The 13286-nt window shown below is 45.9% G+C and overlaps 6 non-coding genes across 6 annotated transcripts; all 6 read left to right on the top strand.

Annotated features, from left to right (window-relative positions):
- LOC130350112 (U2 spliceosomal RNA) lies at positions 1-190 on the top strand. Its single transcript, XR_008887298.1, has one exon. It is a non-coding gene; the product is annotated as a U2 spliceosomal RNA (small nuclear RNA).
- Positions 191-2300: 2110 nt separating this feature from the next.
- Positions 2301-2493, top strand: LOC130350113 (U2 spliceosomal RNA). Its single transcript, XR_008887299.1, has one exon. It is a non-coding gene; the product is annotated as a U2 spliceosomal RNA (small nuclear RNA).
- A 2107-nt stretch (positions 2494-4600) lies between these two features.
- Positions 4601-4791, top strand: LOC130350071 (U2 spliceosomal RNA). Its single transcript, XR_008887260.1, has one exon. It is a non-coding gene; the product is annotated as a U2 spliceosomal RNA (small nuclear RNA).
- Positions 4792-6901: 2110 nt separating this feature from the next.
- Positions 6902-7092, top strand: LOC130350069 (U2 spliceosomal RNA). Its single transcript, XR_008887259.1, has one exon. It is a non-coding gene; the product is annotated as a U2 spliceosomal RNA (small nuclear RNA).
- Positions 7093-9199: 2107 nt separating this feature from the next.
- Positions 9200-9390, top strand: LOC130350068 (U2 spliceosomal RNA). Its single transcript, XR_008887258.1, has one exon. It is a non-coding gene; the product is annotated as a U2 spliceosomal RNA (small nuclear RNA).
- Positions 9391-11501: 2111 nt separating this feature from the next.
- LOC130350067 (U2 spliceosomal RNA) lies at positions 11502-11692 on the top strand. Its single transcript, XR_008887257.1, has one exon. It is a non-coding gene; the product is annotated as a U2 spliceosomal RNA (small nuclear RNA).
- Positions 11693-13286: the final 1594 nt, after the last annotated feature.

Here is a 13286-nt window from a genome sequence, read left to right as displayed (position 1 = left end):
ATCGCTTCTCGGCCTTTTGGCTAAGATCAAGTGTAGTATCTGTTCTTATCAGTTTAATATCTGATACGTCCCCTATCTGGGACCATATATTAAATGGATTTTTGAGAACGGGGGCTGATTTCGAAGCTTGCTTCCGTCGCCCTATGCATTGACCCGATATGGCAGTATCTTCGGGTACAGTGCACCACCCCCTTACAGGGTTAAAAAGAAAGATTCCTACTTTCATTGCTACCTGCTTGCTTGCCTGGCTAGCCAGCTAGCCAGCCCTGTGGGCCTTGCTGCTGCTGCTTCTGCAGCCAAAAAACAAAAGGTGGTGCTGCTGCTGCTGCTTCTGCTGCTTCTGCTTCTGCTTGTGTCTGGCCGCTGTTGGAGCGTCCAGGCACAGGACTTCTGCTGCTGCTGACTAAATGGCCTCCTTAATTGGATCATTTGAGTAGCCAGCACACCTGTGCAGGTAGGGCATGACATGATAGGCAGCTGCCTTGATAGCGGGTGGGTGCTGAATGTTCCTAATTGACAAAATAAGATTAATGCTTATGAAGAAATATAAAATCTCATCCCTTCCCCAATATCGCGCCACACCCCTACCCCTTAATTCCCTGGTTGGAACTTGATGGACATATGTCTTTTTTCGACCGTACTAACTATGTAACTATGTAACATAACATGGGGGGGGGGGGGGGGGTCTCCTGGCTGTTCACACAGGTGTGTCATTGCTGTACATTGACCATGCATTGCTTCTGTGGTATTGCAAAGGCAAAGACAAATGCTTCCAGCCATCCATTGCACTAATGGATTGGTCATCAGCTGGCTGTCTATGTCCCGCATCAATATAGACCAAAGTACAGAGGGTTAGGCTATGCTATTGTGCACCTACCTGATGCATCAGAAGGTGCGAGGCCCTTGCTAAATTCTGTGCACAGACTTTGAGATCTATGCTTTAGACTGTATCTAAACCTGCTCCAACATGGACTGACATTCTGGCCTACTTTCAGCCGATGCGACTTGTCTGTCGCTGAACAGTCGCTTTTTATGTATTCAGCACCTATGTATAATGTTGTAAAAATGCTCTAGAAGCTAAAGTCGCAGAAATGTCGCACATATTTGGCCTGCAACTTTCTGTGCGACAAATTCAGACAGGAAAAATCAGTATAAATCCTTAGAAAATTATCCCCCAGTGTCTCCATCTGCTGGCGGTATTGAATAAGCATTGCTGCACTGATGGGGTATGCATTAGACGAAAAAAAAGAAGAAAAAAGAAGAATAATACGCCCAGAAAAGAGGCGAAAAGGAGAAAAACGTAAAAAAACGTGAAAAAAAAGTAAGAGGAAGAGAAGGGAAAAAAAGGTGGAAATGGGTTTAAAAGTGATTTCGGCGGAGAAATATATATATATATATATATATATATATATATATATATATATATACGCGCACACACACACATATATATAAACGTATTCTCCGTTGAGATATTGCAGCCGCTGCTGTGTCCAGGCCCAGGAGCCTTAGCACTGTGCTATGATGTCACTCAATACCACTGACATCACTAGGTGTAAACAACATCTCTCCTTTGCTGTGTATGTGACTATGGAGCTGTTTGGTGATGTCGTCTATTACGGCCTTCATAGAAGCAACAGGAGATTGTTGCATCCATCTAGAACCCTCAGAACTACAGTGCTATGATGTCACTCACTTCCACAGGCCTTGCAGAGTGTAAACAACAACAACCCAGCTTTGTTGTGTATGTAACCATAGGGATTTGTGATGTCACCTAGAACCTTCACAGCAGCGACAGCTTTATGAGGAGCATCAGCACTGCTCTGCCTGAGCAGAACCATCACCGCCATAGGTTGTCAAATAACCCGGATTTAACCCACACAGGTAAGTCCAATGGGGTGCAGGCATGTCCTCTATGCTTACAGCTTCCCGTGGGTGTTGGTTTGATACCGTTTGGGGACAGCCAAGGAGGCATCTGCAGGCAACAAAGGTAGGTGTGTGCTTGTGTGTGTGTTTCCTATGCAGATCCTAAGCCCAGTGTCACATGCAAGTAGGAGGAGTAAGAAGGGTTCCTGGCAAATCCGGGTTATGGATTGCATTTAAAAAGGCCCCGTGGGAGTGCAATGGGCCCCTGTCTTGCTGCTTAGCAATAATGGTATGGGTTTAGGTTCTGCTGTGTGTACTGGTGGTTGACTGCCCCCCAGCCCAGAGTGTGCATGGAAAATTGTCTGGCAGCCTCCCTGACAGCAAGCAGTGATAGTGCCCATGAAGGGGACCTTGTTGGGCCCGCCCCTTTCACGGTTATCGCTTCTCGGCCTTTTGGCTAAGATCAAGTGTAGTATCTGTTCTTATCAGTTTAATATCTGATACGTCCCCTATCTGGGGACCATATATTAAATGGATTTTTGAGAACGGGGGCTGATTTCGAAGCTTGCTTCCGTCGCCCTATGCATTGACCCGATATGGCAGTATCTTCGTGGGTACAGTGCACCACCCCCTTACAGGGTTAAAAAGAAAGATTCCTACTTTCATTGCTACCTGCTTGCTTGCTGGCTAGCCAGCTAGCCAGCCCTGTGGGCCTTGCTGCTGCTGCTTCTGCAGCCAAAAAACAAAAGGTGGTGCTGCTGCTGCTGCTTCTGCTGCTTCTGCTTCTGCTTGTGTCTGGCCGCTGTTGGAGCGTCCAGGCACAGGACTTCTGCTGCTGCTGACTAAATGGCCTCCTTAATTGGATCATTTGAGTAGCCAGCACACCTGTGCAGGTAGGGCATGACATGATAGGCAGCTGCCTTGATAGCGGGTGGGTGCTGAATGTTCCTAATTGACAAAATAAGATTAATGCTTATGAAGAAATATAAAATCTCATCCCTTCCCCAATATCGCGCCACACCCCTACCCCTTAATTCCCTGGTTGAACTTGATGGACATATGTCTTTTTTCGACCGTACTAACTATGTAACTATGTAACATAACATGGGGGGGGGGGGGGGGGTCTCCTGGCTGTTCACACAGGTGTGTCATTGCTGTACATTGACCATGCATTGCTTCTGTGGTATTGCAAAGGCAAAGACAAATGCTTCCAGCCATCCATTGCACTAATGGATTGGTCATCAGCTGGCTGTCTATGTCCCGCATCAATATAGACCAAAGTACAGAGGGTTAGGCTATGCTATTGTGCACCTACCTGATGCATCAGAAGGTGCGAGGCCCTTGCTAAATTCTGTGCACAGACTTTGAGATCTATGCTTTAGACTGTATCTAAACCTGCTCCAACATGGACTGACATTCTGGCCTACTTTCAGCCGATGCGACTTGTCTGTCGCTGAACAGTCGCTTTTTATGTATTCAGCACCTATGTATAATGTTGTAAAAATGCTCTAGAAGCTAAAGTCGCAGAAATGTCGCACATATTTGGCCTGCAACTTTCTGTGCGACAAATTCAGACAGGAAAAATCAGTATAAATCCTTAGAAAATTATCCCCCAGTGTCTCCATCTGCTGGCGGTATTGAATAAGCATTGCTGCACTGATGGGGTATGCATTAGACGAAAAAAAAGAAGAAAAAGAAGAATAATACGCCCAGAAAAGAGGCGAAAAGGAGAAAAACGTAAAAAAACGTGAAAAAAAAGTAAGAGGAAGAGAAGGGAAAAAAAGGTGGAAATGGGTTTAAAAGTGATTTCGGCGGAGAAATATATATATATATATATATATATATATATATATATATATATATACGCGCACACACACACATATATATAAACGTATTCTCCGTTGAGATATTGCAGCCGCTGCTGTGTCCAGGCCCAGGAGCCTTAGCACTGTGCTATGATGTCACTCAATACCACTGACATCACTAGGTGTAAACAACATCTCTCCTTTGCTGTGTATGTGACTATGGAGCTGTTTGGTGATGTCGTCTATTACGGCCTTCATAGAAGCAACAGGAGATTGTTGCATCCATCTAGAACCCTCAGAACTACAGTGCTATGATGTCACTCACTTCCACAGGCCTTGCAGAGTGTAAACAACAACAACCCAGCTTTGTTGTGTATGTAACCATAGGGATTTGTGATGTCACCTAGAACCTTCACAGCAGCGACAGCTTTATGAGGAGCATCAGCACTGCTCTGCCTGAGCAGAACCATCACCGCCATAGGTTGTCAAATAACCCGGATTTAACCCACACAGGTAAGTCCAATGGGGTGCAGGCATGTCCTCTATGCTTACAGCTTCCCGTGGGTGTTGGTTTGATACCGTTTGGGGACAGCCAAGGAGGCATCTGCAGGCAACAAAGGTAGGTGTGTGCTTGTGTGTGTGTTTCCTATGCAGATCCTAAGCCCAGTGTCACATGCAAGTAGGAGGAGTAAGAAGGGTTCCTGGCAAATCCGGGTTATGGATTGCATTTAAAAAGGCCCCGTGGGAGTGCAATGGGCCCCTGTCTTGCTGCTTAGCAATAATGGTATGGGTTTAGGTTCTGCTGTGTGTACTGGTGGTTGACTGCCCCCCAGCCCAGAGTGTGCATGGAAAATTGTCTGGCAGCCTCCCTGACAGCAAGCAGTGATAGTGCCCATGAAGGGGACCTTGTTGGGCCCGCCCCTTTCACGGTTATCGCTTCTCGGCCTTTTGGCTAAGATCAAGTGTAGTATCTGTTCTTATCAGTTTAATATCTGATACGTCCCCTATCTGGGGACCATATATTAAATGGATTTTTGAGAACGGGGGCTGATTTCGAAGCTTGCTTCCGTCGCCCTATGCATTGACCCGATATGGCAGTATCTTCGGGTACAGTGCACCACCCCCTTACAGGGTTAAAAAGAAAGATTCCTACTTTCATTGCTACCTGCTTGCTTGCTGGCTAGCCAGCTAGCCAGCCCTGTGGGCCTTGCTGCTGCTGCTTCTGCAGCCAAAAAACAAAAGGTGGTGCTGCTGCTGCTGCTTCTGCTGCTTCTGCTTCTGCTTGTGTCTGGCCGCTGTTGGAGCGTCCAGGCACAGGACTTCTGCTGCTGCTGACTAAATGGCCTCCTTAATTGGATCATTTGAGTAGCCAGCACACCTGTGCAGGTAGGGCATGACATGATAGGCAGCTGCCTTGATAGCGGGTGGGTGCTGAATGTTCCTAATTGACAAAATAAGATTAATGCTTATGAAGAAATATAAAATCTCATCCCTTCCCCAATATCGCGCCACACCCCTACCCCTTAATTCCCTGGTTGAACTTGATGGACATATGTCTTTTTTCGACCGTACTAACTATGTAACTATGTAACATAACATGGGGGGGGGGGGGGGGGGTCTCCTGGCTGTTCACACAGGTGTGTCATTGCTGTACATTGACCATGCATTGCTTCTGTGGTATTGCAAAGGCAAAGACAAATGCTTCCAGCCATCCATTGCACTAATGGATTGGTCATCAGCTGGCTGTCTATGTCCCGCATCAATATAGACCAAAGTACAGAGGGTTAGGCTATGCTATTGTGCACCTACCTGATGCATCAGAAGGTGCGAGGCCCTTGCTAAATTCTGTGCACAGACTTTGAGATCTATGCTTTAGACTGTATCTAAACCTGCTCCAACATGGACTGACATTCTGGCCTACTTTCAGCCGATGCGACTTGTCTGTCGCTGAACAGTCGCTTTTTATGTATTCAGCACCTATGTATAATGTTGTAAAAATGCTCTAGAAGCTAAAGTCGCAGAAATGTCGCACATATTTGGCCTGCAACTTTCTGTGCGACAAATTCAGACAGGAAAAATCAGTATAAATCCTTAGAAAATTATCCCCCAGTGTCTCCATCTGCTGGCGGTATTGAATAAGCATTGCTGCACTGATGGGGTATGCATTAGACGAAAAAAAAGAAGAAAAAGAAGAATAATACGCCCAGAAAAGAGGCGAAAAGGAGAAAAACGTAAAAAAACGTGAAAAAAAAGTAAGAGGAAGAGAAGGGAAAAAAAGGTGGAAATGGGTTTAAAAGTGATTTCGGCGGAGAAATATATATATATATATATATATATATATATATATATATATATATATACGCGCACACACACACATATATATAAACGTATTCTCCGTTGAGATATTGCAGCCGCTGCTGTGTCCAGGCCCAGGAGCCTTAGCACTGTGCTATGATGTCACTCAATACCACTGACATCACTAGGTGTAAACAACATCTCTCCTTTGCTGTGTATGTGACTATGGAGCTGTTTGGTGATGTCGTCTATTACGGCCTTCATAGAAGCAACAGGAGATTGTTGCATCCATCTAGAACCCTCAGAACTACAGTGCTATGATGTCACTCACTTCCACAGGCCTTGCAGAGTGTAAACAACAACAACCCAGCTTTGTTGTGTATGTAACCATAGGGATTTGTGATGTCACCTAGAACCTTCACAGCAGCGACAGCTTTATGAGGAGCATCAGCACTGCTCTGCCTGAGCAGAACCATCACCGCCATAGGTTGTCAAATAACCCGGATTTAACCCACACAGGTAAGTCCAATGGGGTGCAGGCATGTCCTCTATGCTTACAGCTTCCCGTGGGTGTTGGTTTGATACCGTTTGGGGACAGCCAAGGAGGCATCTGCAGGCAACAAAGGTAGGTGTGTGCTTGTGTGTGTGTTTCCTATGCAGATCCTAAGCCCAGTGTCACATGCAAGTAGGAGGAGTAAGAAGGGTTCCTGGCAAATCCGGGTTATGGATTGCATTTAAAAAGGCCCCGTGGGAGTGCAATGGGCCCCTGTCTTGCTGCTTAGCAATAATGGTATGGGTTTAGGTTCTGCTGTGTGTACTGGTGGTTGACTGCCCCCCAGCCCAGAGTGTGCATGGAAAATTGTCTGGCAGCCTCCCTGACAGCAAGCAGTGATAGTGCCCATGAAGGGGACCTTGTTGGGCCCGCCCCTTTCACGGTTATCGCTTCTCGGCCTTTTGGCTAAGATCAAGTGTAGTATCTGTTCTTATCAGTTTAATATCTGATACGTCCCCTATCTGGGGACCATATATTAAATGGATTTTTGAGAACGGGGGCTGATTTCGAAGCTTGCTTCCGTCGCCCTATGCATTGACCCGATATGGCAGTATCTTCGGGTACAGTGCACCACCCCCTTACAGGGTTAAAAAGAAAGATTCCTACTTTCATTGCTACCTGCTTGCTTGCTGGCTAGCCAGCTAGCCAGCCCTGTGGGCCTTGCTGCTGCTGCTTCTGCAGCCAAAAAACAAAAGGTGGTGCTGCTGCTGCTGCTTCTGCTGCTTCTGCTTCTGCTTGTGTCTGGCCGCTGTTGGAGCGTCCAGGCACAGGACTTCTGCTGCTGCTGACTAAATGGCCTCCTTAATTGGATCATTTGAGTAGCCAGCACACCTGTGCAGGTAGGGCATGACATGATAGGCAGCTGCCTTGATAGCGGGTGGGTGCTGAATGTTCCTAATTGACAAAATAAGATTAATGCTTATGAAGAAATATAAAATCTCATCCCTTCCCCAATATCGCGCCACACCCCTACCCCTTAATTCCCTGGTTGAACTTGATGGACATATGTCTTTTTTCGACCGTACTAACTATGTAACTATGTAACATAACATGGGGGGGGGGGGGGGGGTCTCCTGGCTGTTCACACAGGTGTGTCATTGCTGTACATTGACCATGCATTGCTTCTGTGGTATTGCAAAGGCAAAGACAAATGCTTCCAGCCATCCATTGCACTAATGGATTGGTCATCAGCTGGCTGTCTATGTCCCGCATCAATATAGACCAAAGTACAGAGGGTTAGGCTATGCTATTGTGCACCTACCTGATGCATCAGAAGGTGCGAGGCCCTTGCTAAATTCTGTGCACAGACTTTGAGATCTATGCTTTAGACTGTATCTAAACCTGCTCCAACATGGACTGACATTCTGGCCTACTTTCAGCCGATGCGACTTGTCTGTCGCTGAACAGTCGCTTTTTATGTATTCAGCACCTATGTATAATGTTGTAAAAATGCTCTAGAAGCTAAAGTCGCAGAAATGTCGCACATATTTGGCCTGCAACTTTCTGTGCGACAAATTCAGACAGGAAAAATCAGTATAAATCCTTAGAAAATTATCCCCCAGTGTCTCCATCTGCTGGCGGTATTGAATAAGCATTGCTGCACTGATGGGGTATGCATTAGACGAAAAAAAAGAAGAAAAAGAAGAATAATACGCCCAGAAAAGAGGCGAAAAGGAGAAAAACGTAAAAAAACGTGAAAAAAAAGTAAGAGGAAGAGAAGGGAAAAAAAGGTGGAAATGGGTTTAAAAGTGATTTCGGCGGAGAAATATATATATATATATATATATATATATATATATATATATATATACGCGCACACACACACATATATATAAACGTATTCTCCGTTGAGATATTGCAGCCGCTGCTGTGTCCAGGCCCAGGAGCCTTAGCACTGTGCTATGATGTCACTCAATACCACTGACATCACTAGGTGTAAACAACATCTCTCCTTTGCTGTGTATGTGACTATGGAGCTGTTTGGTGATGTCGTCTATTACGGCCTTCATAGAAGCAACAGGAGATTGTTGCATCCATCTAGAACCCTCAGAACTACAGTGCTATGATGTCACTCACTTCCACAGGCCTTGCAGAGTGTAAACAACAACAACCCAGCTTTGTTGTGTATGTAACCATAGGGATTTGTGATGTCACCTAGAACCTTCACAGCAGCGACAGCTTTATGAGGAGCATCAGCACTGCTCTGCCTGAGCAGAACCATCACCGCCATAGGTTGTCAAATAACCCGGATTTAACCCACACAGGTAAGTCCAATGGGGTGCAGGCATGTCCTCTATGCTTACAGCTTCCCGTGGGTGTTGGTTTGATACCGTTTGGGGACAGCCAAGGAGGCATCTGCAGGCAACAAAGGTAGGTGTGTGCTTGTGTGTGTGTTTCCTATGCAGATCCTAAGCCCAGTGTCACATGCAAGTAGGAGGAGTAAGAAGGGTTCCTGGCAAATCCGGGTTATGGATTGCATTTAAAAAGGCCCCGTGGGAGTGCAATGGGCCCCTGTCTTGCTGCTTAGCAATAATGGTATGGGTTTAGGTTCTGCTGTGTGTACTGGTGGTTGACTGCCCCCCAGCCCAGAGTGTGCATGGAAAATTGTCTGGCAGCCTCCCTGACAGCAAGCAGTGATAGTGCCCATGAAGGGGACCTTGTTGGGCCCGCCCCTTTCACGGTTATCGCTTCTCGGCCTTTTGGCTAAGATCAAGTGTAGTATCTGTTCTTATCAGTTTAATATCTGATACGTCCCCTATCTGGGGACCATATATTAAATGGATTTTTGAGAACGGGGGCTGATTTCGAAGCTTGCTTCCGTCGCCCTATGCATTGACCCGATATGGCAGTATCTTCGGGTACAGTGCACCACCCCCTTACAGGGTTAAAAAGAAAGATTCCTACTTTCATTGCTACCTGCTTGCTTGCTGGCTAGCCAGCTAGCCAGCCCTGTGGGCCTTGCTGCTGCTGCTTCTGCAGCCAAAAAACAAAAGGTGGTGCTGCTGCTGCTGCTTCTGCTGCTTCTGCTTCTGCTTGTGTCTGGCCGCTGTTGGAGCGTCCAGGCACAGGACTTCTGCTGCTGCTGACTAAATGGCCTCCTTAATTGGATCATTTGAGTAGCCAGCACACCTGTGCAGGTAGGGCATGACATGATAGGCAGCTGCCTTGATAGCGGGTGGGTGCTGAATGTTCCTAATTGACAAAATAAGATTAATGCTTATGAAGAAATATAAAATCTCATCCCTTCCCCAATATCGCGCCACACCCCTACCCCTTAATTCCCTGGTTGAACTTGATGGACATATGTCTTTTTTCGACCGTACTAACTATGTAACTATGTAACATAACATGGGGGGGGGGGGGGGGGTCTCCTGGCTGTTCACACAGGTGTGTCATTGCTGTACATTGACCATGCATTGCTTCTGTGGTATTGCAAAGGCAAAGACAAATGCTTCCAGCCATCCATTGCACTAATGGATTGGTCATCAGCTGGCTGTCTATGTCCCGCATCAATATAGACCAAAGTACAGAGGGTTAGGCTATGCTATTGTGCACCTACCTGATGCATCAGAAGGTGCGAGGCCCTTGCTAAATTCTGTGCACAGACTTTGAGATCTATGCTTTAGACTGTATCTAAACCTGCTCCAACATGGACTGACATTCTGGCCTACTTTCAGCCGATGCGACTTGTCTGTCGCTGAACAGTCGCTTTTTATGTATTCAGCACCTATGTATAATGTTGTAAAAATGCTCTAGAAGCTAAAGTCGCAGAAATGTCGCACATATTTGGCCTGCAACTTTCTGTGCGACAAATTCAGACAGGAAAAATCAGTATAAATCCTTAGAAAATTATCCCCCAGTGTCTCCATCTGCTGGCGGTATTGAATAAGCATTGCTGCACTGATGGGGTATGCATTAGACGAAAAAAAAGAAGAAAAAGAAGAATAATACGCCCAGAAAAGAGGCGAAAAGGAGAAAAACGTAAAAAAACGTGAAAAAAAAGTAAGAGGAAGAGAAGGGAAAAAAAGGTGGAAATGGGTTTAAAAGTGATTTCGGCGGAGAGAAATATATATATATATATATATATATATATATATATATATATATATATACGCGCACACACACACATATATATAAACGTATTCTCCGTTGAGATATTGCAGCCGCTGCTGTGTCCAGGCCCAGGAGCCTTAGCACTGTGCTATGATGTCACTCAATACCACTGACATCACTAGGTGTAAACAACATCTCTCCTTTGCTGTGTATGTGACTATGGAGCTGTTTGGTGATGTCGTCTATTACGGCCTTCATAGAAGCAACAGGAGATTGTTGCATCCATCTAGAACCCTCAGAACTACAGTGCTATGATGTCACTCACTTCCACAGGCCTTGCAGAGTGTAAACAACAACAACCCAGCTTTGTTGTGTATGTAACCATAGGGATTTGTGATGTCACCTAGAACCTTCACAGCAGCGACAGCTTTATGAGGAGCATCAGCACTGCTCTGCCTGAGCAGAACCATCACCGCCATAGGTTGTCAAATAACCCGGATTTAACCCACACAGGTAAGTCCAATGGGGTGCAGGCATGTCCTCTATGCTTACAGCTTCCCGTGGGTGTTGGTTTGATACCGTTTGGGGACAGCCAAGGAGGCATCTGCAGGCAACAAAGGTAGGTGTGTGCTTGTGTGTGTGTTTCCTATGCAGATCCTAAGCCCAGTGTCACATGCAAGTAGGAGGAGTAAGAAGGGTTCCTGGCAAATCCGGGTTATGGATTGCATTTAAAAAGGCCCCGTGGGAGTGCAATGGGCCCCTGTCTTGCTGCTTAGCAATAATGGTATGGGTTTAGGTTCTGCTGTGTGTACTGGTGGTTGACTGCCCCCCAGCCCAGAGTGTGCATGGAAAATTGTCTGGCAGCCTCCCTGACAGCAAGCAGTGATAGTGCCCATGAAGGGGACCTTGTTGGGCCCGCCCCTTTCACGGTTATCGCTTCTCGGCCTTTTGGCTAAGATCAAGTGTAGTATCTGTTCTTATCAGTTTAATATCTGATACGTCCCCTATCTGGGGACCATATATTAAATGGATTTTTGAGAACGGGGGCTGATTTCGAAGCTTGCTTCCGTCGCCCTATGCATTGACCCGATATGGCAGTATCTTCGGGTACAGTGCACCACCCCCTTACAGGGTTAAAAAGAAAGATTCCTACTTTCATTGCTACCTGCTTGCTTGCTGGCTAGCCAGCTAGCCAGCCCTGTGGGCCTTGCTGCTGCTGCTTCTGCAGCCAAAAAACAAAAGGTGGTGCTGCTGCTGCTGCTTCTGCTGCTTCTGCTTCTGCTTGTGTCTGGCCGCTGTTGGAGCGTCCAGGCACAGGACTTCTGCTGCTGCTGACTAAATGGCCTCCTTAATTGGATCATTTGAGTAGCCAGCACACCTGTGCAGGTAGGGCATGACATGATAGGCAGCTGCCTTGATAGCGGGTGGGTGCTGAATGTTCCTAATTGACAAAATAAGATTAATGCTTATGAAGAAATATAAAATCTCATCCCTTCCCCAATATCGCGCCACACCCCTACCCCTTAATTCCCTGGTTGAACTTGATGGACATATGTCTTTTTTCGACCGTACTAACTATGTAACTATGTAACATAACATGGGGGGGGGGGGGGGGGTCTCCTGGCTGTTCACACAGGTGTGTCATTGCTGTACATTGACCATGCATTGCTTCTGTGGTATTGCAAAGGCAAAGACAAATGCTTCCAGCCATCCATTGCACTAATGGATTGGTCATCAGCTGGCTGTCTATGTCCCGCATCAATATAGACCAAAGTACAGAGGGTTAGGCTATGCTATTGTGCACCTACCTGATGCATCAGAAGGTGCGAGGCCCTTGCTAAATTCTGTGCACAGACTTTGAGATCTATGCTTTAGACTGTATCTAAACCTGCTCCAACATGGACTGACATTCTGGCCTACTTTCAGCCGATGCGACTTGTCTGTCGCTGAACAGTCGCTTTTTATGTATTCAGCACCTATGTATAATGTTGTAAAAATGCTCTAGAAGCTAAAGTCGCAGAAATGTCGCACATATTTGGCCTGCAACTTTCTGTGCGACAAATTCAGACAGGAAAAATCAGTATAAATCCTTAGAAAATTATCCCCCAGTGTCTCCATCTGCTGGCGGTATTGAATAAGCATTGCTGCACTGATGGGGTATGCATTAGACGAAAAAAAAGAAGAAAAAGAAGAATAATACGCCCAGAAAAGAGGCGAAAAGGAGAAAAACGTAAAAAAACGTGAAAAAAAAGTAAGAGGAAGAGAAGGGAAAAAAAGGTGGAAATGGGTTTAAAAGTGATTTCGGCGGAGAAATATATATATATATATATATATATATATATATATATATATATATATACGCGCACACACACACATATATATAAACGTATTCTCCGTTGAGATATTGCAGCCGCTGCTGTGTCCAGGCCCAGGAGCCTTAGCACTGTGCTATGATGTCACTCAATACCACTGACATCACTAGGTGTAAACAACATCTCTCCTTTGCTGTGTATGTGACTATGGAGCTGTTTGGTGATGTCGTCTATTACGGCCTTCATAGAAGCAACAGGAGATTGTTGCATCCATCTAGAACCCTCAGAACTACAGTGCTATGATGTCACTCACTTCCACAGGCCTTGCAGAGTGTAAACAACAACAACCCAGCTTTGTTGTGTATGTAACCATAGGGATTTGTGATGTCACCTAGAACCTTCACA

The sequence above is a fragment of the Hyla sarda genome, unplaced genomic scaffold (assembly GCF_029499605.1).
Source record: "Hyla sarda isolate aHylSar1 unplaced genomic scaffold, aHylSar1.hap1 scaffold_933, whole genome shotgun sequence".
NCBI lineage: Eukaryota > Metazoa > Chordata > Amphibia > Anura > Hylidae > Hyla > Hyla sarda.
Note: the sequence above shows the minus strand (reverse complement) of the source record. Positions and strands in the feature narration are given on the sequence as shown.